This window comes from Planococcus citri, chromosome 5, assembly GCF_950023065.1.
Source record: "Planococcus citri chromosome 5, ihPlaCitr1.1, whole genome shotgun sequence".
NCBI classification, from domain to species: domain Eukaryota; kingdom Metazoa; phylum Arthropoda; class Insecta; order Hemiptera; family Pseudococcidae; genus Planococcus; species Planococcus citri.
This window is the reverse complement of record NC_088681.1, coordinates 10,010,235-10,037,504: the sequence shown is the minus strand read 5'-3', so window position 1 is coordinate 10,037,504 and position 27,270 is coordinate 10,010,235. Positions and strand designations below refer to the sequence as shown.

General features: G+C 34.0%; 1 protein-coding gene and 1 long non-coding RNA gene across 2 annotated transcripts in view; one reads left to right on the top strand and one right to left on the bottom strand.

Annotated features, from left to right (window-relative positions):
- The window catches only part of hwt (heavyweight), a 350,931-nt gene that overhangs the window by 228,278 nt on the left and 95,383 nt on the right, over positions 1-27,270 (top strand). The gene's annotated exons all lie outside the window — the stretch shown is intronic.
- On the bottom strand, positions 24,528-26,893 carry LOC135847888 (uncharacterized). The gene is made up of 2 exons (XR_010559263.1): positions 26,523-26,893; positions 24,528-25,319 (listed from the first exon to the last, which is right to left on the bottom strand). It is a non-coding gene; the product is annotated as an uncharacterized LOC135847888 (long non-coding RNA).

Below are 27,270 nucleotides of genomic sequence, written 5' to 3'. Positions count from 1 at the left end.
TGATTTTTATGTCAATTCTTCAGTATCTTACCCCAAACTTTAATCTCACTGAAATCTTATCAACTTTTGGTAATTTTCAGTAATTTTTGTGGCAATTTTTCAGTTTTGTGTAGTCGTATGATTTTTTTTTGACCAATAATTCTCGAAAGCACTTACAGCTTTTTGTTAAAATTTTGTCCAAGTGTTTCTCTTTCCTGAAAATTGCGAACAATTCTCGCTTTTTCGAAAATCTATATAACAAATATTTCTGTAATCAAAAATGGCTGAAAATTGTCGTTTTTTTGCAAAAAAAAAAACTTCAAAAAGTGCCATTTTTTAGTTGAAATTCTCGCTTTTTCTACCATAATATTGCGAAAAAGTATATTTTTTTGCCAATAGTTCTGATTCTTGCATCTTGCTTTTTGTAAAGAATTTACCTACAAAAAAAAATATCGCTTGTAAAAAAAAGTTGCAGAATTAACCTTTTCTCCTAAAATTTTTCAATTTTGAGAATTGCTCAAAAATTTTACTTTTTGCCCAACAAAGCTTTCATATTGCTAAAATGGCCAAGTCTCGCTTTTTGCCAACAAAAATTTCCCCTCTGAAATAACCAAAAATTCCATTTTGTTGCCAAAAATTGAAAAAAATCTCGATTTTTCTAATCAAAAAGTTCCAAAATGATCTCATTTTGTGAAATTTCAGAACCAGGACATTTTAATTTGATGTTCTGTTTCTTTTTTTTTTTTTGGTATTTTTCTCCGGATTAATTTTTTTTTCTATTTTGTCATTTTTTTGCTTACTTTTTCAAGCTTTTTTGATCACTAAAGTTACTTTATTTTGATAAAAATTAACTTTTCTTTGGAGTATAATTCTACGTATGTATTTCATTCGAAATTTCCGTTTTGTTGAAAAAAAAGAACGTTTTCAACACTTGGAAGAATTTTCCAACGATTTTTTGCAATGGTATTTTTTTTAATTTTGTAGAAATAAAATAAGTTGAAAACATTGGTGTATTTATTTCTACAAAAACTGTGCTTGATATGATTATCAAAGTAATATTTATGTACTCATAGTAACGAAATCTCTCACTTTTGTTGAAACATTCGATGAATGTTGACTCGATTCTGAAATAAGTATGCATAAAAAGCGATATGGTCGTATCATCTTGTGTTGTTTTGAGTGATTAATGCGAAATTGGAGAATAATTGAATGGTTCCACCAGAAAAGGGCCTAACTGAAAAGATGGCGATTCGAGAAAAACGCATTTTAAACATTTGAATATGAATATCATATAGAAAATATTATAGAATAACATGCAACTTATTATTTTTTTTCATTCCGCATACATTGAAGATTCAAAATCATTCTTTACTTTTACTTTTCTGCAATAAAATACAAAGAAAACACTGAAAATACAAAGTGGACAATTAGGCCCTTTCTTGTGAACCTACTTTTTCGATGAAAAAATGTGCTGAATCGCGTAATTTTATCATGTAAAAGGCAATATTTTATAACATTATAACGAAGTTGGGTTAAAATAGGTCATTTAAACGTTCTCAACAACTATTTTGTAGAAATTTATTTTTTCCTTAAGAAATTCCGCACCACTGAAAAATTACGAAAAAGTTACTTTTGTCTGTAAAAAATGGCGTACCACTGATAAGTTATGAAAACCAAGTGCAAAACATAGTAATAACGCAAACCACCAGACTCTCAGAGACAATTTGGTGAAAAATCGGCGGAGGTGTCCGACTTTGACGTTCAGTTTTGAAGGCGTGACTATAGGTAGGGCTAAGTAACGAAGTGTGCTAGGTGGTATTTCCACTGTAGAATCCATTTTTGCGATTTATTATGAAAGGGCCTAACTGAAGTTAGGCCCTTTTCTGATGGAACCATTCAATTAGGTGCTATGTTCAATATCAGATGAAACGTACAATCGTTTTTAAATGTGGATACTTATATGTACCTATATTTACCTCATAAAGTCGGTGTGGTAGCCAGCAAGACAAAGACGATCACATTGAAACCTACAAGCAAGTAGACGATGAACGGACCCATTATCGGTATAAAGACGAAGAGAGGACATAACATGAGTTCAATGGCTATAAAAATGCTGGACCCTACAAAAGCAGTTATAACACCGGCGCTGACTAGAGAAACGTACAAAAAAATGACTGCAATGGCCATCAAAGCAACAGTCGCGAGTTTACTCAACGAAAAAGCCATTTTTTTTTTTTTTTTTTTTTGAGAAATGAAAAAAAGTACGGTGAACTCAAAAGTGAAACTTGACACTCGAAACAGTTGCAAATGTGCAAATATGTAATCGCGAACAAACTATTAAGTTCGATACCGGTGCAGGTCTGCTTATATAATTTTTTTGGCGCTCGTTAAGATATCTTCGGCGTGATTCAAAGTGCTTGAAATTGGTAATTTCATTTTTTAACCTGCATAGCTTTTGTACATTTTTAACAACTCGGTAATCTCGTTTTTTACGGATTGACGCAAAAGAGTAAAGCGTAGTGTTGAAAGTGTACTTTGATAAAAATTGTCAAAGTCTCACATTTTACCAAAAATGTGTTTTTTTTTTTTTGCCAAAAAGTTCCAAAGTAGTGTTAATTGTTAGGGTGGGCTTCTGGTGCCAGTCAATTTTCTGATGGAGGAGCTGTAATTTCCTGGTAATTTTTCATAAAAATGAATGACTTTTATAAAAAAATCTGAAACATTTCGCGAGCATACCCAATGAAATCAAGGTTATTTTACCGAGTACCTACCCAATATGATCCATGATTTGATTCTCCGTTTGAATTTATCTTCAAAAATTTGCTCAAATCCAAATTACAACATAGAAAAAAAGAAACACGTAGATAACTAACTTGTGTAATTTTTATTGTTACATATTTTATTTTGACATAAAATCTTATTTGAAATATTTTCAAAAACAACTACAAAATAAATTCATCTTTGAATACTTAATTGAAGCATAAACAAAATTTCAAAATGAAAAACTGATTTACCTTCATGAGGAAACTCTTAGAATTGTACACTTGAAGATGCCTTAGGATTTATAATCTAAAATTGGTGGGATTAAAAGATAAGCCGCTAAACCAGATAGTAACAGAGCGAATTCGAACAACACCCTTACTGGAAAAAATATAGGGTTATTTCCCCATTGGGTGAAAATCTGCCGATCATACGCGACAAAAAAACGCGGCAGGAATCGCAACACTTTCCGCCAATAGTTTTCTGCTCATTAATCCGCGCGCGTATTTTTTTACGCGATAAATTCTGCCAATGTTCAATATTCACGAAAAATTTTTTGGCACTGTCGGGGATCGATCTTGGGTCTCCGGATCAGTGGGCGACTTCTCTACTAACCTGACCACCACAGCATGTATTTAATTGAATGCAAATATTCCTATACTACGCGAAAACACACGCGTAAAATACCGCATTTACGCGTGTGTTTATTAAATACGCGAAAGAATTACGCCAAAAAACATACTCGTAGCGTATTTTGTAGTTGGTTTTTTTCAACGCGAAAAAGACGCCCGTAATTTGAACGCGTTGTGGCCTTACGCGAGAAAAATACGCTACGAAATATTCATGTAGCGTATTTTTTGGCAGATTTTTCTTTCAGTGCACCAATTCGCTTTCTGAACAACGCTTTTTCATGCATATATTCAGAATACGTCAATAAACCAGCTGGTTTCGGCGTCTTTTTCAGCGGATGGGCAGATTTTCACCCAATGGGGTTAGTATCTTATTTACAAACGGACGACGGTAAATCTTGCCGTAAAGCTTGACCACTGCTGCTGTATCTTCGGCTCCTGCTTGTACTGCAGCAAAGCAAGCAAACAATGCCACCAAAATTGATAAAATTATCATCGAACTGGCAATCATCGCGACACAGCTTTTATTCTTTTCACAAATACGTATACTTTTCAGGTAACGCACTCGATTGAAGTTTTAAACTAGAATGATTCTTGCGTTAGCCAAGTTCACCTTTTTATATTTGAGGAAAAATTAGGTACGTTGTGAGGACTTCAAATATACGAAGTCGTTATTTTATATGTATTTTCTTTCTAGTATGTTTACAAATGCCCATTAGTGAGTGATAGTGCGTCGATTTGAAGCTTGTTAGTTGAAGAACTTGGCCATTATTTGGATGATAGCTGGACTGTTTGACGTGTAGGTTTTTTAAATAGCTTTTTTAATTTGAATTTTTATCGCTTAGAATGATGGTTTTGCGTTCAAGGTAATTGTTAGTGGGTCTTAATAGTTTCACTAGGTGATATTCCTGTTCCCCCTGCTCCTCGCGAGAAATTTTCGATTTTCCATCAATATTTAGCTCTTAATGGAAAATTTTTTGGGAAAATTTTGAGCATGCATCGCTCGATTTATTCTACAATAATCATTTTTTTTAAAGATGACTTTTCTAAAATTAATATCCTATTAAAAAAATGTTTTCAATTGCTCAATTTTCATTTTTTCCTCCTAAAAAATGTCATTTTTTACAGTACTGTTGTTAAAAAGAAGGATTCCAATTTTTCAAGTTTTTTCTCAATGAAAATTTTCAAGGGTATGAAGCTCAACAACTTGAAATATTTTTCAAAAAAAAAACATGAATTTTCATTTGTCGAAAAAAATTTATATGAGTGATAAACGATAATTATTTGTTCGGTTAACTAGAAGTGATCGCAACTGTTAAGTGAGTTACCTATTTATAGGAGCATTTACTGAGGTTTTGAATTTTATCGAGAAAAAAGTTGCAATTTGCAATATTAAAGCCAATTTGTCTTTTTCAGTATTGTTTGAAAGGTTGTGAAAAATAAAAAAAGTGGAAAGTCCAGTTGATTGATAATTTGAAAAAGTGAATGCAAAAGTTCATTCGAACAGTTCTCAATAAAATTTTGAGGAAAACTGGAATTTCCAAAATAATTACCAGATTCTTCAAAATGGCTCGAAACCATTTCTATAGTCGACTTGGGTTCCTGAAAATTTTCCCAAATGCATTTTCCCAGATGAAAAAATCTTGAATTGCCATTTCTCCAAATAAATAAAATGATAAAGAAAATATAAACAAAAATAAAATTTTCAAATATTTGAAGATCACTTGTTTTAAACAATTGTAATTTTTTATTCTACCTGGTTGGCTGAATTTGGACTGGACATGTTTATTTTTCGTAACTGGTTGATCTTGGGAATGGTTTTCCACTTGGTGAATGAGACTTCTGGATTCAATGTTCGTATTCTACATTTACATGTTTGACTGTTGGCAATTTTTCCACTCTCAATCATATTCGACTGCGGCTTTTTGATTACTTCTTGAATGTATTTGTAATCAGACAATTTTTCCAATCCTAAGGCTATTCTCTACCCATCAGTAGCGATTTTTGATGAAAACTACAAACTTTGGTCGAGGATTGTGCGAAAACTATTGGACGGATTTTCATGGGGTTTGGTTTATTTTACACTGAAAGAAATGATTTTCAAAACGCTGTATTCAGTCCCGAAATTGATGCAATGGTTACTGCACAGTACAGTAATTTTCAAATTACCTCATTTTGATGTAATGATTACATAGTTCAAATCAGAGAATGCATCAAATAATGGAATGAGTACATCGCCTGGATGGATTTATTGCATCACCTTCCACAGGGTGTCCACAAGTCTGGAAAACCTGGAAAACCTGGAAAAGTCAGGGAATTTGGTCGGTCTGGAAAAGTCAGGGAAAAGTCAGGGAATTTCGTAATTTTCACCCAAAATCCCTGGAATTTTGAAAAAACAATCAATTGCAAATTTCAGATAAGGACTTGTGATGAAAGGAAAACATTATTTTTTACTTCTCAAAAGTCAAATTTTCAAAAGCTTTTGCCCTCGCTTCGCTCGGGCTTGTTTTCTTTTCTTTTTCAAAGTGCGAAATCAAAATTTCTAGATAATAAAAATCAAGTGCATCTCGAAATACACATTTACAACAGCTTTCGCCCTCGCTTGGGGCTGTTCTGTTTTCTTTTTCAAAATCAACTTCTTTCAAAAAAAAAACATCATTCAAATTCTAAAATTTTAAAAGCCAAAAAAAACTGCTCGTCCTCACATTAAAAAACCTCGGCTTCATGCTTCTGGAAATGTAAATTTTCAGAAGTTTTCGCCCTCGCTTCGCTCGGGCCTGTCCTCTTTTCTTTTTCAAAAGTTGTTGACTTCATTAAAAAAAAAACACCCCACTATTAAAATTTAAAAAACCAAAAAATGAACTCTTCTCATTTAAAAAAATCCTCGTTTTTAGGCATCTAGAAATGAAAATTTTCAAAAGTTCTCGTCCTCCAGGATGAACAAATTTCACATTTTGATGCCTCCAAAAATCCAAAAAAGAAAAGAAACATTTTCAAAAGTCATAAATGAATAAGTATTGTATCAATTGGCCAAACTTGAGGCATGATTTTACTCATTTATTTATTTACTTTTAATTAAAAAAGTTAATGATCAAAGTTCAGCTGTGAAGTACCCAGTTCGAAGAGAAGCGTATAAAAAAAATTACACCCCCCCCCCAAAAAAATCTTCTTCAACTGAAGTTTGGGGTGAGCATATAGAAAATTGAAAAAAATTGTCTGGAAAAATGGAAAAATTGGTCTGGAAAACCTGGAAAAGTCAGGGAAAATCATTTCCAGAAATGAGTGGACACCCTGTTCCAAAATTCATTTCTATGTTCTCATTACATTTCTTTGGAGACTCAGTACTGCAGACATGGTATTCAGAACATCATTTGGTGGGTAATAGTTACATCGTATAGTAAGCAATGATTACATTCCTTAAACATGGCTGAGAACCATGTAGTGATTTACTGAATACAGTAAACGATGTACCAGTGGTAAACATTCCCAAACAGTGAAAAACTTATAAATGCTTCGAGGGCCTAAATCAAACATTCTACTCGCGGCCATGTCATTAAGTGCAGGCAGTTAGAACGAGAGGTCGCAGGTTCGAATCCCGGTTAGGTAGGAAAATTTTCGTAGGGAAATTAGGTCTAGAAAAATTCGTTGCAGTAAAATCATTTACCTAGATGTGCGGAGAAACTTGAAATTGATAAGAAAAAAAAATACCTAACCCCACTTTTTAAATACTGTTGAATAAAAACGATGGAATGGTTACTGCACTTCTGTGTAATAGTTACTTCTCTAAATGTGTACTGATTAATGCGTTTCATTCCTATACCAAAATTACCGCGTTTTAATGCACTGAGTGCATTGTTTTAATGTAACTATTACTGTTTATTTTTTTCAGTGTACTCAGAAAACATTCAAAAGCGAGGGTATGTCGAGACATTTTTGATTTATGTCATTTTGTGGCCGTCATTGGGAATTGAACGGAGGTACTATTGATGCTCAGATCTCCGTTGGAAAAGCTAAATTAGAAAATATGGCTACATACCCTCGCTTTCAATGATAAAATATTAGCATTGGTGAAAAAAATTGAAAGAATTTTGAAAATTCATGGAGAAATCCCCTTCTGAAGTTTAGATGGGAGCGGGTCGCGGGACATAAGTACAACTAAAATCATTCACTCCATTACATGCAATCTTATGAACGAACGATGAAAATAACAAACAAATTGGCTTCATATTTTGAACATTTTTGCAGAGGTAGAGAATACCCTTGATTCTATTTGACTGCGGCTTTTTGATAACTTCTTGAACGTATTGTAATCCAAATTTTATTCGCGTTACAATAAAATTAAAACCGGCATGATTGGATTTAATGTTGGGCGCCAATTGTAGGGGACCCTGCCTTAAGATGGCGCAATTTTTTTCCCCAAGTCTGGTACTCTCAAAGTATCCAACCAAAATGGACAAAAATTTGATGGAAGGTCCCTCAGACTATCTACTACTTACCACCAGAAATGAAAAACTTTTGGTTTCAAACTCTTGTCTCAGTCGAATGAATTGTAAGTAAGGTCAAATTCATTCCTAAGACAGCGCAAATCCAATTTTAAAGTAAAACTGTAACTATATCGTTTGAATTCGATTGAAGTTATCATATTGAATGCATTAGGACCCCTAATTTACCCCATTTTATTTGTTTAAACGCTGTTAGACTTTTTTCAGTGAATTTGGCTGACAATCCCGCTTTTTTCAATCTTTTCACAATATACTTACAAGTAGGTAAATTTATTTTCTTCAATTTTTTTTTTTTTTTGAAATGAATGTATTGGCACGTTTCCGCTAGCACGACGCGACGTCCTGAGTTCCAAACGAGTCCACATGAAAAATGCAACAGGTCTGCTTCTTTGTGAGCTTTCTTGGCATAATACGTGCTGAGGAGAACGAAAATCTCACTTTTGAGTGTCTTTTGCTGGAAAAGTCACGTTTTCCTCCCTCTCTCCTTCGCCTTGTACAACTTCAAGATCACTTACAAATTTGAAGAAAACCCAAGTCGTCTTCTAGATATTTTTGAGATTGTTATAGACTTTACATAGCGAACTATTTATGAGAGTGTGAAGGATTCTGCATTCCGATGACAAAAGTGTATCTATCGTATGATGAATGAAAACAAACACACACAGGTTCTGTGAATTTGATGAAACACGAAATTTATTGGTGAAAAGAAACAGATAATTCTTGAAGTTGGTACTCAGGTAGGTAGGAGTACGTACAATTGTACAAGTTTATTCTAATGGGTGCTTATCATAACATCATTACGTCGCGCTTAATATGTACATAGGTACTTGAGCAGGTTATTACGTACATAAGGTTATTTGAACAAAAAAATATTTTCTAAAAAAAAACCAAGTACCTAAATCGTGAAAAATTCATCATTTTGAAAATAAAGGTGGCATGAGATATGCTGCCACAGCTATGAAATACCCTATTGTCAGATAACCAAGTAGAAGTAAAGGTCCAAATGGTGGTGTGAGAAAAATGAACCAATATTTTTTTATTGTTGACATGAAAAATCTACTCACTTGAATCACACCTTGGACACCTCCTTGTACCAAACCAACGCCGATGCTGAGTGCTATCAAAATCGATACGATTTTCGTCGAATTCGAAGCCATCGCGATTCAAACACCAAGTCTTTAAAATTCAATATGTGAAAAATCGTATAGGTATCAGAAGCGAAGTCCAGAGCGGTAATGTTTTGTTGTCTCTTCGAGGTTGGCCTTTTAATGTACGATATCTTCAAAACTACGTAATATGTTTTTCACGGTTGGCACTTTTAATTGCATATTTTCGTGTAAAATTTTTCTTAATTTGTTAACTAAACAGATAATTGTACACTTGGAACATGTTACTCGACGAATTTTAGTTGTTTTAACTATTCGCTGGGATAATAAATTGCACACGTGATATTTTTTTACCTCGAAGTTATCGACTTTTTAACGATGTTTTTGCGGATGTGCGAAGAAGTTTTGGTCAACAAAGTGTAGTGTACTTTACATGCCTTTGTTTGAAAAAACAAGATAAGCGAAGGAATTTGTGAAAGTATTGCGCTGGGCTTGGAATTTGGGAAAGAATTGAAATCCTTGGGTTGGTTTTGTGAAATTTCAGACTATTTTTGAGAATTAATTCGGGATCTTCAGAATTGAGTGACTGGAAATGACTTTTTTTTCAAAAATGATGAGTTATATTTTCTTAAACATCTGATCCTGAAAGTTGATTGATTTGGAAATTGTAAAGTGTGCGTAACCTTTATTCTTCAAAACCCCTCCTCTGTTAATTGAAAAATTTCCTGTTGAGAAATTCATTCAGATTTTTTGTTGTTTAAGGTAAAGTCTCAAATATGGGTCACTTTTTTTCAATGAGCCCCAGTTCAAAAACTGTACGTTTTTAGAAATAATGGAAGTTAAGCAGTTGGATATGTATGTCATTTGGGTATAACATACTAGAAGCTCAACCATTTTATACAATGGTAACATATTTAAAAAATCATTTTTCTGAAGGGTATTTTGACCCAATTTCGAGACCCCTGTCCTCTAAAATGGATCAGTGACTATTTTGCAGCCCATGAGGATAAATATATGCGTTGTACATATTTTAGAAAAAAAAGTAATTAAAAGTGATATCCGAATGATTTTTAACAATAAACAAAAAAGGTTTTTTTCAATTTTTATCAATGTCACTGTTTGCTTTATTGCATTCTGCCGATTTGTTTGGTATACTTTCCTCCAGCACTCACTTTTGTAAAAAAAAAAGAGTGCACTCAATTATGAGTCAAAAATTTTGGAAAAAAATGTCGTAATTTTTATTATTAATCAATCAGTTCTAAACTACTTAAAACACTATTCTACCTTTAAAAAATTTCAAAAAATGCAAAAAAACGCAAAATTTTGAAAAAAAGTTGCATAAAAAAATTTATTTTTGAAAGTTGGCGGAAATGACGAAAATTGGTCAAATGATAATTTTTTTTATGAAAATATGTTTAATGGAACATTATTAATCGTACTTACTTGGTTTCGATCTCCGATCTTCTTTTTTTCTATAAAAATTTCAACAAAACGTAACTATGAAAATCTCACATTTGCAAATTTTGATGATAGAAAATCACATTTGATGAGAATCACGTTTTTCGCCGGCTGCATCCCCACTATCGACTTTGGCCAAGTATTTGTAGATAAAGGGGTGTAGTACCAAAAAAAAAAATTCAGGTTGTGCAACTTACAAATGATTTGTCTGTGCCCCAGATCACTTTGAAAACTGACCCATAATCGAGACTTTAGCTTATGGAGTAGATGGTGGTTGAAAAAGATTCCATCCAGTCTAGCTGGGGACCCTCTCGAGATATCTACCTTCGATTTGAACGGCACTGCAATTTTTTGAAAGAGCATAGTCTGAAACCCTTACCAAATTATGTATCAGCTGCCCAAACGGATTTTTCGATTTTTGACAATTCAAAATTGACCATTTTCGGCGATTTATGCTTTTTTTAAAAAAATGTAGGTATACTTTTTCAGTAAAACGGATGGAAGTTAATCTTGAAACTGACATCAACTCCCTGTACCGAATTTCACCATTTTTGGTCGTTTTGGAGCCTCCAGTACTCTGTTCGATTTCTCCTGAATTTAAAAATATATCTAAAAGTCGCTTATTCTTGAACAAAAAAATCGAAAAACGTATCATTTTTATCGAAAAGTACTCTAAAGTGTTGGTTTTTTGCCAAAAGAAAAGCAAAAAAATCTCTCTTTTCAACCGAAAAATAGGAACTTTAAAAAGTCTCCCGGTCTCATCAACAAAGATTACGGAAAAGTAACAATTTTTGCCACCAATTGTCAAAAAGTCCTGTTTTGAAATTCTGAGGATATTACCAGTCTTGCTTTTTGTCAAAAATTTTCAAAAAATTTCATAAAGTCTTTATACATTTTTTTCAAAAATTGTCCAAAAGTGCTGCTGGTTCCCAAAAGTTAGCAAATATGCTTTACCTAAAATTTCCAAAAATTACAAATACGTGTTTTTCTTTTGTCTGAGAAGTGGGTTTTTTCCAAAATTGTTAGATTTTCATTTTTAAAAAAATTTTTGCAATTGCTGAAGGTTTTTACTTTTTTTTTCAAAAATTATCCAAAAACCTCACTTTTTGCCAGAAGTTGCCAAAAATTAATTTTTTTGCCAATAATTTCGAAAAAGTTCTGCTTTTTTCCAAGAATCGTTGCAAAGCCTCGCATTTTGGTCAAAAATTGCCAAGAAGTCCTTCCTTTTGTGGAAATTTGTAAAAAGCTTGCTTTATTTTGTCATTGTTTTCTTTTTTTTTCGCCGGAAAATGCGAAAATTTTCACTTTTTCACGAAAAGTGGTCAAAAAGTCTCGCTTTTTTGTCAAAAAGTTTTAGAATACTTAGGCTAGTTCAACTTTTAAAAATTAAAATCTAGAACCTTTTTATTTTTATACGAGTAGTATTCTGTATTTTTTTTTTTTTTTTTCATTCTATAGAATGGTTTGTTTGCATTTTGTCACTTTTTTGATTACTTTTTCAAGCTTTTTTGGTTACTAAATTGACTTTTGGAAAAAATTAAATACCAGCCTTGAGAATATCTCATAACTGGATTCATAAAGCGCCCAAGTTGATTTCCACGCGTTATGGAGAAATTTTAAGATTCTGGAGGAATCGAAAATCATGCTCGAGGCTTCTAAATGGCTTATCCATTGGTGCAGGTTGATAAAGAAATTGAAAATGGAATTTTAAATTTTTTTTCCTTGTGATTTCTGCTGAGAAATTTGCTCAAATGTGGAGACTCCAAAATTGCCAGAAACGGTGAAATTCGATTCCAAGGAGTCGATATTGATTTCAATCAGGCTTCCACAATATAGTTTGAGAAATGATTAAAGAAGTTAAGACGACGCATTTTTTCAACTGTTGGATCCTCATTTTTCAGTTGAAAATCTCTTTTCTCTCTTTAGACAACTTGAAGAGATGTGGTGAGCCAAAAAAAAAAAAAGTTCTAAGAATGTATCCTTTTAAATTGTGATTGAGGATTTTGGAATTTTGCTTTTTGAAACTCGATGAACATTCATACAAGGTCAGCTGTTGTGCCTTGAAAAGTACCATTGGTATATTTTTTGGAAGAATTCTTCATCCTTTGAAATGAGAACTTTGAAACATTTTATAGCATATTCAGTGACAAATCGCAAGAAGTAAATAATTTTATTGTATTATACGTAAAGAACCTTTAACGAATTGAATGCATGAAATCCATTGCTGCTGTGATTAGAATGTTTGTTTTAAATGATCACATAAAACTCTTATTGTGAAGAAATTCTCTTTATTTCAATAGAGGTTTGCAGTTCTTAAAGAAACAAAGCACGATTAAGAATGAAACAATATGTATCTGATTAAATATAGGTACCTACTTAATTAATATGTAAAACGAAATCAACATTTTCACTAAAATACATAGGTAACTGCAATATTTATAAACGAAACAGAAAATCAAAACGAACAAAAAAAAACTGAATGATTAGCAACTCAGGTTTGAGATTACTCAAGGTGTGAAAAATGCAATATTACCGCCGATAAAAATAAAGAATATAACCACGACATTTATACCTGGGATCATGATTAAAGGCATTAAAAAGTCCATCTTACTGAGAAGAAATTTGTTATAGGCTATCACATTCTTGATATCAGCTTGTACCAGAACAATTCCAAGGCAAAATGCCGCCAAAATGGATACAATTTTAGCCAGATTCATATTCATTGTGTGATTCTTGTCAATTGAACAGCTGTTAGGTGTGGGTAGGTAGTTGGTATGTACGATTTGTCTCGCGGTTGTAGCACTTATGCCTTCGAACGTTAAGTCGACGAAAGTGATGTTGAAATTTTCGAATACGAGTTTTTATGGCGTTTAGCTTAAGTATTTACTCGTCGTATTGGCAGCTTTTTTTTCGCATATTTTCGTGTAAGCACATTTTGTTTTTCTCGAGTGATAATAAGTTACAAGTAGTCGACTTTGGAAACACGTTGATGGCGACTTTTTACGATTCACTAGCGTGATAAATATGGTAATTAAACACGCGACTTTTTTTTTCCATTATGGGTCTGTTTGTTTGAAAAATAATCATTTTTTTGGACAATATTTTCGCTCGTACATAATAAAACTTATCACTAAACCAAATGTTAGAAGTTGATGGGGAAAAAACCGAACCAGTTGGGTGAGCAGTTTTTAACGCTGTGTTCAATAAGGAGTTTGTTTGAAGTGAAGGTGTGTGGGAAATTTTCACCGATGAATTGGTTTCAATTTATTCAATTGACTATCAATAAAAATCGAAAAGCCACAAATGCTCGAAATGAGCAATTTTTTTGGAGAGGGGGATGTTTATAATCCGATGGTGAAATTTGAACTCTCAAAATGAAAGTCTCAGATTTTAAGCATATTTTTTTTTTTTTGAAAACTCCAAAAAATACTTGTTGAGAAAAAACTGAAGTAAAATATTGTAAAATAAATGAAAAAATGTAGGTTTCTCAAAATATTGTTCTAAAAGTCGTTAAAAGTTGAACTTTTATTTTTCAAAGTACTACTCAAGTAGTTGTCTGAGAAATTTGAGGAATACTTCAAAACAAGAGTGAAATGTTTTACCAAAAATTATGAAAAAATAAATTTGAAATATCAATTAAACCTAATTTTTTCCAATTTTTTTAGAATTAGTTTTTTGAAAAAAGACGCAAAATATTCCAAAATTGAAAAAAAATTATTTAGGTAATTTCTTGATTGGGAGGAAATAAAAATTTGAATTTTTAAATCGAGAGATCCGCTTGGACGTGATCCTCTCCTTTTTTCATCTTGCCTTCGTCAACACACGACTGCTTTCTGAGGAATAGTTGATAAAATTCACCGAGGGGTGACGTTTGAAAAATCAACCCCCTTCCGCTCCTCCTCCCATTCCTTCCGTTATTTCGTGTAGCTGATATATTTGGAAAATTTGTGAAAATCAGGGGAAATCATTGCTCTAAAAGCGTGGACATTGTGAAAAGCTCACATTGCCATTTTTTGGTATCTGATGCTCGTGCTCATCTTAAGTAAGGTACATACATGAAAGCTGATATGTAAAAGGATTTTTGCAGAGTTGATGCTGCTTAGTTGATGATTCTATCAGCTCATCTTTTCTGGAATAATTTGTGTATAATGTTAGACTATTAATACGTAATTAGACATCTGCGACATAATTAACGATTCCTTTTTGTCTTTTTGTTTCAGGTGAGTCCCAATTTTTGTCTTTAGAAGGAGAAATTATCAAATTATACGTAAGTTATTTCTCATAATCCATAAAATCTGATCTATTCGATGGCGAATATGATTCATTCGACGAGGAAAAGAAAGGGACAGCAAATGAATAATGCTGAAAAAATTTCAATCTGTTGTAAAAATTTACTCTGTCTCCATTTTTGATTTCAAGGATTAATATTCCCTTGCAAGGAAATTGTGTTGACTATGTTACTTGAGTACAAAGAAATTTGAGGAGAATCAAACAAGTGGATAGCTCAAGATGATGATTTTTTTTTCAAATTTGGTCAAATTTTTTGCGGGTATTTTGTGTCCCTTGTAGAGGTGTTGTGATCCCATTTCGAAGACTATTAGTCCGGCATATGACAATAGGAGTAATTGCACCCCCCTGCCGGTACTCCGAAACAACTTTTTTCTTAAAGGGGACACCCTAAGGAATATTTTTAGAGCAAACTTGCCAAAAAAAAGTTGGCCTTACTTACAAAATGGCGGCCATTTTGATTGGCAGGTCGGTCAGGACTTGCACGAAATTTTTCAAACTTTACAAAGGTAGATCGAAAGATCATGCAAAAATTTATCACCTGTCGAAATTTCAAGTGCAAAAGTGCGTTTTTCGATTTTTGGTGAATTTTTGAAAATCTTTAGGCCAAAAATGAGGGAAAAAATCAAAATTTTACCAAATTGACCAAGAAAGCTGAAATTCGGGAAATACCCTATTTTCGACATGTCAAATCGATGGGAAACGGTTGCAACATGTTTTGAGCAGTTCTGGAGCCTCCAGCAGATTTTTGAAACTCGAAATTCCCACAAAATTGCATCAAACTGGAGTTGTAAAGCTGAAATTTATTCTAAAAACTAATTTCAATACGCTACGAAGTACTGCAGGTGAATTTCAAGTCGTTTTGGAGCCTCCGGCGACTTTTTTTAAAATAACCGGAGCTTCCAGTAGATTCTTGAAACATGAAATTTCTCCAAAATTTCATCAAACTGATATGGAGAGTCGAAATTCATTCTGCAAACTAATTTCAATAAGCTACGAAGTTGACTGCTGGTGGATTTCAATTTGTTTTGGAGCCTTAAGCGACTTTTTGAAAGGTTATATGGCATTTGTTTGGAAAATTGAAATTTCCTAAAAGTAGCTGGAAGCTTCAAAACCATTTGAAACCACCATGTAGTCTGCGAATTAAATTTCAGCTTGCCAACTCCATTTTGATAAATTAATGTTGGGGAAATTTCAAGTTTTAAAAATGTACCGGAGGCTCTAAAATGGCTTGAACCCACCTGAAGTCGTCTTCAGGGGGTGTTAAAATTAGAGTGTAGAGTAAATTTCAGCTTTCCATCTCCATTTGATGAAATTTTGTGAAAATTTAAAGTTTCAAACATCTGCTGGAGGCTCCAGTAATTTTCAAAAAAGTCGCTGGAGGCTCTAAAATGACTTGAACCCACCGGAAGTCGTCTTCAGAGGGTGTTAAAATTAGTTTGCAGAATGTATTTCGACTCTCCATCTCAGTGTGATGAAATGTTGTGAAAATTTAAAGTTTAAAAAATCGGCTGGAGGCTCCAGTAATTTTCAAAAAAGTCGCTGGAGGCTCCAAAACAAATTGAAATCCACCAGCAGTCAACTTCGTAGCTCATTGAAATTGGTTTGCAGAGTGAGTTTCGACTCTCCGTCTCAGTTTGATGAAATTTTGGGGAAATTTAAAGTTTCAAAAATCTGCTGGTGGCTCCAGTAATTTTCAAAAAAGTTCGCTGGAGGCTCTAAAATGACTTGAACCCGCCTGAACTCGTCTTCAGAGGGTGTTAAAATTAGTTTGCAGAATGAATTTCGACTCTCCATCTCAGTTTGATGAGTTTCAAGAATCTACTGGAGGCTCCGATTATTTTCAAAAAAGTCGCTGGAGGCTCCAAAACGACTTGAAATTCACCTGCAGTACTTCGTAGCGTATTGAAATTAGTTTTTAGAATAAATTTCAGCTTTACAACTCCAGTTTGATGCAATTTTGTGGGAATTTCGAGTTTCAAAAATCTGCTGGAGGCTCCAGAACTGCTCAAAACATGTTGCAACCGTTTCCCATCGATTTGGCATGTCGAAAATAGGGTATATCCCGAATTTCAGCTTTCTTGGTCAATTTGGTAAAATTTTGATTTTTTCCCTCATTTTTGGCCTAAATTTGATTTTCAAAAATTCACCAAAAATCGAAAAACGCACTTTCGCACTTGAAATTTCGACAGGTGATAAATTTTTGCATGATCTTTCGATCTACCTTTGTAAAGTTTGAAAAATTTCGTGCAAGTCCCATGTTGAAACGCGAAATTTGCGATTTTGACTAACCTGCCAATCAAAATGGCCGCCATTTTGTAAGTAAGGCCAACTTTTTTTTGGCAAGTCTGCTCTAAAATGTTCCTTAGGGTGTCCCCTTTATGAAAAAAGTTGTCCCGGAGGATCGGCGGGGGGGTGGTGCAATTACTCCTATTGTCATATGATGGACTATAAAGTTGCTTGAAAAGTAGGTAAACTAGATAGTTTGTGACTTCACTCTTTTCTGCGCTACTCCTTCCAAAGTATAGGAACTTTCTAACTGCAATGGGAGGAACTCCAACATAGAATTAACTCGATGTACGTCAGCTTGGTGAAAATGATTTTTTTTGTTCCCCTCACAGTATAGGTAGGTATCGAGATTAGCCATTCAAGGTTTTCCTTCCTATCTATATGTATTGAAGGACATGTATGTCCCTGTAATGCGATTAATATTCGTACTTTTGCAAACTGCATTTATCTTAATTGGGCAGTTTCCGGCGATAATTGTAATTTAGAAAGTGAAATTTTCCAACTGTGTGAGTCAAACATTACACGACTTGACACAAGTAAGCAAAATTCGCATTCAAGGTTCACGTTTTTTTTTTTTCGATAAGTACTTGAAAAAATTCTGAATTTGTTTTTGTACCATGTTCGTGTGATAAACAAAGCGATAAATCATCGCTTAATTGGCCCATTATACCTTTGACAAATTTCTACATTGTATCGTCGGTTGAGGTTTTTTGAGGTTTCTTTTTTTTTTTTTTTTTGAAACGAGCGGAAATGACGCAAATGGAGTTTTTAAAAATGCCAAGGTAGGTATTGGGAATAGGTTGGAAACAGAAATAAAGAACAATACATAAGAATAAAACCATTGAATTCAATCGATGGTTATTTTATTAACACATACATAGAGATCTGAATGATGGAGCGCATTGAATGGAGAAGTGATATTGTGAAACCGATCGATAGACCGGTCAAAACGGAGCGGTTTTGGCGAATTTTCTATTTATCGAGTACTATTCTAAAGGGTTCGTGTTGATCTAATTAATGTGAGTGAAATATTGAGTATAATTACGAGCGATAAAATTGTACTTTATGAGACTAGCTCACGTCAGCTGAAGAGTTTTGCTATGTTAGGTACTACATACCAATAATTAAGGGAGATGAATTGCCAATAAATTGTTGAGATAGTGTGTGTGAAGCGAGCCGAGTTAGAATGACGTACATTATCGTATATTCTTTCGAGGGTCAATATTGATTAAGTGAGTTTATTTACGAGTTGATTGGGCGAGATTTGGCTGAAATTGTTTCGAAAATGATTTGAAAAATTTGTCCCAAAGGTGGATAAGTCGAGTAATGATGAATTAGAGACGCTGGAAGCAGTGAAATAATTATCAAGCTGATCTGATGGTTATTTGTGGGAAGTGGGAATTGAGAATATGCAACTTAAATTGTATTCAAAGACATCTACGAGCTGAAAAATCGTTTAGAAGTGCAATTGGCATTGTGAAATCGTTAAAATCGTTCGAAATTTGGCATTCATTGTAAAAAGTTATTGTTTACGATGGAGTAAAAATTCTGAAAAATGTCGTCGAAATACGTAAAATAAAAGTTGTTAGAAATGTAATAACAGTATTGTTGAACAATTTCGTAAATTGTTCAAAACATTGAAAATTTAAACGTGTTACGAGTGAGTATTTGATATCCACAAAAATGTTTGTCAATGGGTTACAAATTATAAAAAATTCTTGAAAATATTTGTATTTACGATGGAGTAGTTAAAGTTCTGAAAAATAACGTTGAAATATGTAATATAAAAGTTGTTGGAAATGTAATAACAAAGTTGTTGAAGAATCTCGAAAATTGTTCAAAACATTGAAAATTTCAACGTGTTATTTGAAATCCTCGAAAATGTTTGTTTATAGGTTAAAAATTATTGAAAATTTTCAAAAATGTCGTCAAAATACCGAATGTTGATTTTTTTTAAAATTCTGGCAAAATTCAAGTTGTAGGAAATTCTCAAAAATGTCACGAAAATATTATCAAAATTGTTTGAAATGGCTGGAAAATTATTCTAAAACCGTAAATAAATCGTTCGAAATCTTGTATAATTTGTTGAAAATGTCGTAAAAATATTGTTGAAATTGTTTTGAAATGAAATGAAAATGTCTCGTAGTAAACAATAAGAAATTATTTCAAAATACGAATCCAAATTGATGATTATTTAATATTGAATAAAATATCTTGACAAATCAACTTAATAAATATTGTATAATAATGGTCAAAACGTTTTTAAAATTTAAATGAACTGAAATGCACGTATAATGATTAGTATTACCAGCAGAAACCAAATTTTTAAGGAGTAGCTGTAAAGCAAGCTCCGAATGAAATGGCTATACCCAATCCGAAGTACGCGAAGGCCGGAATTGGTCCTAGAATCGGCAGCATTAAAAATGGAGCAACGACGAAGAAGCCGAGCACAAAGGCCACCCAGACGGCGCAAGCAGTGATCATGCCTCCGAAAACAGACGGAATGCTGCTGCAAAAGATACTCGCGAAAATTGCAAACAGAAACGAAACTTGTGAGAAATTCATTTTGAGTCGAGGTTTTGCTGCTGGTCTCGAAGGTCTCGAATTTTAAACGATAGCTGATACTCAGGTCAAAGTACACCAGTGTATGTTTGGAAATGGGATATTCGTTCGGAGTATTTATAGGTCTAAGGAAGGTATTAAAATGAGTGAAATATTGAGCCCAAGTACGAGTGATAAGTGTTTGCTTTATTGTATGTACTTTGTATATTCGTTCGCGTCATAGAAAGAATACTATATTGTAATAATGTGGTAGATGAATTGTCGTAAATAATTGTTGTTTAGGATTTATTGGTATCAGTCGCGTGATAAATATGGCCATACGAGTCGATTGAGTAAGTTTCAGTTTCATTTTGAAAACAGTCCTTAATACTGTTATGGTAGTTCAACCAAAGTGCCTTTAATTAAATTTGACTATTGTTAAAATGGCGGTAAAAGAAGCAGTGTTGAGTTGAAAGTTCGCTAGAGGTGATAAGTAGGTAGTAGGTACTAGGTGTAGGTATGTATTATTTTCGGATAATATAGACTCGAAAGGTTAGATATTGGTGGCGATGAACTTTTAAGGCGAGAACGTTGATTGATATGTTGATTGTTCGAATCGTTTTACAGCCTTCAACTCCGCAGTTGGGCAAATCTGGTTTTTATTTATATCGTTTATTGAACTTTTGTCTATTTTGATTGTCATTCGAGCAGAACTTGACTGATTATGTATGAGAGTTGTGATGTTCGCGGAGACCTGATCGATGTCTTTGTTTTAAATGCCTTTTTGATCGATGGGAAGGGGGGGGGGGTTAATTTCAATTTTTTTCAACCATTCTGAGCACTCCTGCTGAAGTTCAATTGTTTTCAATAACCTTCGAGTTCCTCTTCAGAGTTCTCTAATCAACTTTGACGACTAAAAAATTTCTTCTGGAGAATTTTAGTGTGAGCCGTTTTCGATCAGATGACGTGAGTTGAAAGAGTTGCTATCTTTTATCACGAAAGATCGCTTGTCGTTCGTTTGCAAAAAATTTCAAATCGTCTCACTTTTTTCCTAAAATTGCTCAAATTCTTGCTTTGTTCCCCGAAAATTTCCAAAAAACGTTGCTGTTTTGCTAAAATTATCCAAGTCTCGCGTTTTGTCAAAATTTTGTTTTCAAGTTCTTTTTTTTTACGTAAAAGTCTCACTTGCTGGAAAAATTCCATTTTCAAAAATGTTCAAAATTGCCATGAAAGAGCTCACATTTTATGGGTGGAAAATTGTCATTCGCTCGTAAAAAATTCCAAAAAATTTCAATTTTTTTTCCAAACATTTCCTTTAATGTCTTGCTTTTTTACAAAAAATTACTAAAAAAAGCTCTGCCTGTAGTGCGAGAAAAAGTAAACTTTTATTTCCTCTAAGGGGGAAGAAAAGTTATTTCTTTTAGAATTTAGAGCAGTGCACCTACCTAACAGACCGCATACCTATCCGCTACGGCATGTATAGGGACGTTGTTAGGTAGGGATTCGTTAGCTATATTATGGCTAACGACGCGATGGTTCTACGTGTCAAAATTTAGTCTATGTACTTCGCTTACGAGTGCGAGTACATAGCTCACAGGGTTACCTATCCGCTAGCTACAGAATAGGGAATCCGACCTTGTACCTACACCTTTGGGTAGGTATGGAGTGAGGGTGCTCCTGTCTCTCGGATGCTTTCGTGCCCGGTACCGAGGGGTATAGGACTGGTAGGGTAGCGCTGGGATAATCCCATTCATTATTATCTATTTTTTGTTTGCTTTTTGTTCCTTATTTTTTGCCTTTTTGTTCCTTTGTTTTAACCCATATATTGTCTTGTTTTATTCCTGAAATATATGGGATTTACCAGTGCTTAAAAAGTACTTCCGTTTTTTTTATTTCACCGAAAAGCGAATGGCGAGGCGGTAATTTGCCAGACATTCGCGAAGCTACTAGATAGCTAGGTCTTCCCTTGGGATTGTCTTTAGTCAACCTAAGGGTTGTTTTAAATGCGTGTAAGATGGTATTTTAGGGCCTGTCTAAGGACAGAGAACATAATTTATTTTTTCTTGCACGTCATGCCTTTTGCTAAAATTCTCAAAATCGTGCTTTTTTCTAAAAAATGCCAGAAGTTCTGACTTCTACAACGTTCAAACTTTTTTCAATATTTTCTTGAACAAAATCTATATTTTTTGCAAAAAAAGTTGTAAAAAGGTCTCATTTTGTAAATTTTGAAAAAATCTTGTTTTTTCCTCCTAAAAATGCCAAAAATTGCCGAAAAAATCTCACTTTTTTTAAAATCAAACATTACTGAAAAATTGTCTTTTTTTTGCAAATTGTAAAACGTTTTAATTTGTTTCCAAAAATTGCTTCCAAGTCTCGTTGTATGGCCAAAAGTTGCCAAAAAAGCTCACTTTTGTATTGAAAAGTTGTGAAAAGTTGTCGTTTGCTTGCGAAAAATTAAAATTGCAAAAAAATAATTTTTGAAAAAATCTTTGTTTTTTTTTTTATAAAAACGCTAAAAATGGCCTGAAAGCTCACTTTTTTTTATCAAAAATTATTGAAAAACTGTCTCTTTTTTTGCAAATTCTAAAATGTTTTGATTTGTTTTCAAAAATTGCTTCCAAGTCTCGCTGTATTATGTATCAAAAAAAACTCTGCCTTCTGCTAAATCTCGTTTTTTCTCAGAAATTGCTGAAAATTCTCACTTCTATGTCCTTGCTACATTTTTTTTTTAAATGAAATGTTCTGACTGTTTATGTTCTGCTCACGTGATGTAACTTTTTTGGTTAGTTTTTGGATAATTTTTAAATATTTTTTTGAAGTTTTTTCGTTGCTAAATTATGTTTTTTTTTTTTTTTGGAAAAAATTGACCTTTTTTTTTTTAAATGGTGCCCCAGTCCGGACTTGCCCGGTAGGGGAAGTATATTGTTATTTGATGGGACACAGCTTATTATTTACCGGAGGGGTTTATCTAATAAGTCTACATCTTAATAATAACAATACATCTTAGAATCTTAATTATCCAGGTTGCGTTATATTGATGTACAATACAAGCGACTTGTTGTTGATTGATGATTTGGTATGTTAATTAAAGCAGTTGGCGAAACTGAATCAGCTCGGAAACAAGCGAATAGAAATAATGTATCAGAAATTAATAATGAGATTCATGTATGTAAAATAGAAGGAATCATACCTGATCCCCCCTGCAAGCAGGGGTGTTGAGGAGGCAGCTGTTCAATGAAGCGCTGGTAAACTTGATTGACTGGTTGGGAAATTCTTCTTGGTTCGTTGCGGCAATCGGAACCTCAACCAACGATAGAGTGGAGTTACTACATTTCAGTTAGCTGATGATGATGTTACAAATAGTAATTGATTTGAGTATCTCGGAACCTCAACCAACGATAGAGTGGAGTTACATTTCAGTTAGCTGATGATGATGTTACAAATAGTAATTGATTTGAGTATCGTACCTGAAGATCCCCCCTCTCAGCCACGCAAGGCTCACTACTAGGACCATATTTCAGGAGCATTTACCGTTCAGATACTTGCACTTGCAGGAGGAGGGGGGAATGGATTATTTCGGCTTTATAGCTTATCTATAAGCGGCTGTGCTGAAACGGTGGACTGGTCTGCCGTAGCCACTCTGCTTCCCACAGCTTGCGTACTGTTGACCGCATATATTCCAAGTGAATGGGATTACTGATGTTCAGAGGATCTGCAGGACGATCGGCTGCGTGTAGACGGCATTTAACGAATATGTGTTTCGGCTTTTTTATTTTTCCACAATCGCAGTCGGGTGATGGCGAACGTTTGAACTTAAATTGACTAGCTCTGATATTTTGTCTTCAAGATTTGGGTTCAGATCAGATCCGAAAATTCCCTTGATGATATTAGATACCTCACCAGATCTAATCAGGTCTGATCAGATTCGAGTTTTTATAGGATTTAATCTTCTATTTTGATCAGATTGTTTGATTAGTTCAGATCACATTTGGACATTATTTCGATCTAATCTAGTTTATGATGATTTGCCACTTGCAAATTATAGGATTAAATCTGTTTATGAGATTCTACGGAGGAAATCTGATTTGATCTAATCAGGCTGATCGCAGGTCAGATCAGATCTGGACATTCCTTCGATCTATTTTGATGTGGCCAAATCTAATCGGATTTGATACGAAAAACTTCATTCCTTTTGTAGGTACCTACTACCTAGACCTACCTACAATCATTTTTGAAATTGAATTGGAAAAAATATTCTACTTCAAAATTGGATTTATACTCCTCGATTCAAAATTTAATTTAGATGTCCAAAGGACAGTACAAACAATAAAGATATCGTCATCATCATCATCATCATCAATGTAACGAACATGAAATAATTTTGCTGTTTCCCCTGATTTTTCGTTCGTGAGCATCTCTTCGAAGATTATTTAGGACACCCTAGCTGCATCTTCACTTCATCGTTGGCTCGATTACTCAAACTGTTCCTCATGCTTCAAGCTATACAAAAAAACTTCACTTCTCGAAACTCAGTAGGTAATCGACAATCGTGTCCTAAAAATCGAAATTTCACGCAATTTTACAATTTTTATCGCGAAGTCAGTCACGTTATCGGTTTCGATGCACATTTATCCTAACGGATTTACGACAATTTAGACGATAAATACTTACATTTTACCTACTTTATGACGCAAGTGAAGCCCAAATCGCATATTTTCTTCGCAGGTGATCGCAGCTATAATAGACATTTGAAATTTGACAATGTATGTGTCATGTTAATCTGCTGCATACGAAGAACCTACGAGTAGTATAAAAACTCAACCTTAATCGAGTCGCCAGCTCATTGATATTGGTTTTTAGTCTGATTTTATTTTCGCTCGAATCGAATTCTTGTGCTATTACCTGTAAAAATGAATTTCAAACAGTGCTCGTTGATTTTATTACTCGGCGTTTTTTTGAGTATTTTTGCCAATGTGTCGTTTGTTTCGGCAGGTATGAGGGCTGCTACTGCATTATGGATCGCGTATTTCGTAGCTATGCCTTTTTACTTTCCGTTCTTCTTTGCACCTATGATCGGACCGGCTGTTTTTGTGGTTTTCTTCGGCTTGTCATTATATTACTTGTTTTTCTTCTATTTTTCATCGCTCCCGTGAAAATCGACGAAGTTCACGTGACGAGAATCGAACACAGCGATTCAATTTAGCCTGAATTTTTAGTTCCTGTTTCAATATTATGTAGTAAAAAATTGATGTAGATGTATGAAATTTAATTTATTTCCACGTAAACGTAGTTTTCATTTGTTAAATTTTTTTTGTGTTTTATTGAAGGAGAAAAAAAATATCGAGGAATTTTTGGACTCGTGTTGTTTATTTTGTTTGAAAGTTTGAAGCGTTTTGAGTGGTTGTGAATTTGAATCGGGTGTGAATGATTTTCTGTGACGTCTGCGAATTTGATAACTTGATAAATGATAATGATAGAAGCTTGAATAGCTTTTTCCTAGGTGAAGGAGAAGAGGCAGGCGAAGGAGACGCCAAAATACGGGGGTTTCATTTAATTAAGATCTATCCTGGGATTTTCCCCCCAAAAAAATGTTGATTGACAATTCTATATGCTCAGAACTGCCAACCTATTTCTTTGAGAAAAAAATCCTATGGAGGGCCCAAATCAAAAATGAAACCTGCAAAAGGCATTTCAGGTACTGGTACATCCTTCTATTGTACTGTAAAATTTGAACTCTCTGGAACAATTTGGAGAAGCTGCTGGCTTTCCTGGAAGTCAAAAAACACGCATCGATAATCAGAAAATTCTTTTTTTTACTCTTGGAAGAGGTCAAATAGGGTTGGTAGGTTAAAACTTGCGAACGGTACCTCAGCCATATCCTTCCATTGTACTGTGAAAATCTGGACCCTCTGGGTCAATTTAGAGAGGCTGCAGGTTCTCCTAAAGGTCGAAAAACACGTAAAATAATACGAAAACCCACTTTCGTAACCCTGGAAAGAGGTCAAATAAGGTCAGGAGGTTGAAACCCGCAAAAGACACTCAAGTGGCACCCTCTCATTGCATGTTGAAAATTTGGACCCCCTAGGTCTATTTTGGAGGGGGAGGGGGAAGGGGTGGGAGGTCAAAAATAGGGGTTTAATGAGGTTTTTCCGCCTTAAATGGGGTGTGGGTGACCTAGGAAGCTGAATTTCGGATATGATGATCGCAATGGAGGTACATTGAACAATGATATGACGTTGAACCTTTTTCATTCATTTGGGACCAAATTATGCCACTTCAAAAAAATGACCTTTCTGTAATTTTCAACTTTAACACCCCCCCCCCATTCCAGGGGCCAACTCTTAATTCCTAAAAGAATCCCATTTCCCAATTTCTATCTAATTTCATTCATTAGAATTTAGAACAGTTCCCAGATCAAAGCTCAAAACGTCGGGAAATATCAAAATTTTTGACTCCCCCCCCTCCCCTCACCCTGTCTTCCAACCATAATTTTCCAACAATTTGGCTAAAATTGAAGACTTTGTGTCCAATATTTAATGAATTTTTTTTTTAAAAGATCTTCAGACCACTCTCGATGGAGTCATCCAAGTAAATATTTTTCAAAATTTCTTAGCAAAGGGGTGATAAAGTATCAAGTTTATTGCGGATGTCGAAAAAAAGATTTCCAAGAGTAGACAAAGTGATAAAAAAATAATATGTGACGTCAGAACTGTCCAATGACGATCCAGAAGTCCAGAAGATGTCCGAATTTCAGCTCGAAAATCATCAAGAACTGACGAAATTTTCAACTCTTAAAAAAAACATCGACAAAAAGTTGTTGGAAAATTTGAATTAGTCGAATGAGTATAAATAAAATTAATTAACATTTATTTTGGCAAATGTTTTCCAGGAAAGGAAAGGGGAGTGTACCAATTATTTAACGTGAAAAAATTGATCCTCTACTGAGAATTTGTTTTCTTTTTGGTACTGACCTTTTGAAATTGAACCCATTTTCAAACTTTTTGTTCTATTCTGAAGCTTCCTGCAAGAATTGAATTTTTTCCTCGGTACCCAGGTTTTTGGTTTTTCTGAAGAATTGGCTAATTGCAGCCTTTTTTTGTTGGAAGTTGAGTTCTGCGGGATTTTCAACAACTGATTTCTTCATCGAAGCTGGTTTCTTGTGAATTTCATATGATGGGTTGAAATAATCTCCTGCTCCTCCAGATTGATTTCTCGATTCTTTGCTCGTTTTTTGTGAGCTGTAAAACGAACCATCGTCACTTTCACAAAACACTCGAGAACGTTCTGAAAATCTGAATTTTCAGCAACCAAGTTGAAAGTTTTATCGCCAAGTCCGGTGTAACTTTTACGCGTAGGATAGATTTACGACAATTTAGTTCACGTATTAGCCACTTTACGATGAAAGTGTAACTCAAATCACATATTTTCTGTGTGTGAGAGATCGCATCTAGACATTGGAATTTGACAGCGAGGTATTAACTACAACAAAATGTCATTTTTGATTTTAATCAAATCGAAAAACTTGTTATAAAGACTCGACTTCATATTCGAATCGCTAATTGCCCAGATATTTGTTCCAAACTTTTCGAAAAATGTATTTCAAGGAGTGCACGTTGATATTATTCGTGTTCGGTGTGATTTTCAGTGTTTTTATCAATGTATCGTCAGTGTGGGCCGGAGTTATTGGTGCTTCCAATTTATGGTTGGCCCATCTTGTAG